Raw genomic sequence first — 901 nt, 5'->3', positions numbered from 1 at the left:
AAAAAAAACTTGAATTCCTTTAGACCATGAGTTTGTGTCTTAGCCAAGATAATATTAAATCAAATGAGATTGAAAATATTTTGTTAATTCTTTTTTATACCATATTTATATTTATATCAATTTATAATATTTTAAAATTAATAATATTTAATCTATAATATATAAAGAATTCTTATTTTAACTTTATGCATCATAGATTATTTGAAACAGGTTTTAGTTTTATTAATAAATAATAGTGTTAGATATAATACATGAGTACTGGTTTATAATATATCTTGCAAACTTCTAATATTGGTTTGTACTAGATATCCACGGCTTCTCCGATAGTGACGGTAGTTCCACAAGTTCTTATCTGTTCGAAGAGACTCCATGGACAATGGAGTCCTAAGGGCTTTACAAATTGTCAATAAATGGTAGGAACTATCAGATTCTATCAAGAAAGAGAAAGTTTCTTGCTTAGTTTTCATTCTAAAAAAGAAGATAATCTCCGCATAAAAGAAACAATATACGTTTTTAGTCCTTCAGCGTTTGCTGCATCGATACTGCCACTCGCTGCAACGATGCAAAAAGGAGAAACGATACAATTCAAAATCGTGAAGAAGTAAATTGATATTGCAGAAGGACCTGGGAAAAGTCTTGGCAAGACCTTGGATATATTCATTGGTTGAGGATATATATTCTCTTAAAAAGAACCGAATAAATAGTCGTAATATTTCATGGCTTGCAGGTGTTGCTCCAGCCTGTTCTTTGTAACACTTTTTAGTGACGGCTCTCTTACACAGCAAAGCCCTTCTCTTTCGTGGTTACATTTTTCTTCCTCCGCGTATGTACCCCTCTCTTGTTGTTTCATTATTTAGCTTCTATGATATAATTGTATCTTGATATATAAAGCGAGCAATAT

Source organism: Trachymyrmex septentrionalis, unplaced genomic scaffold, assembly GCF_001594115.1.
Source record: "Trachymyrmex septentrionalis isolate Tsep2-gDNA-1 unplaced genomic scaffold, Tsep1.0 scaffold9, whole genome shotgun sequence".
Classification (NCBI taxonomy): domain Eukaryota; kingdom Metazoa; phylum Arthropoda; class Insecta; order Hymenoptera; family Formicidae; genus Trachymyrmex; species Trachymyrmex septentrionalis.
Note: the sequence above shows the minus strand (reverse complement) of the source record.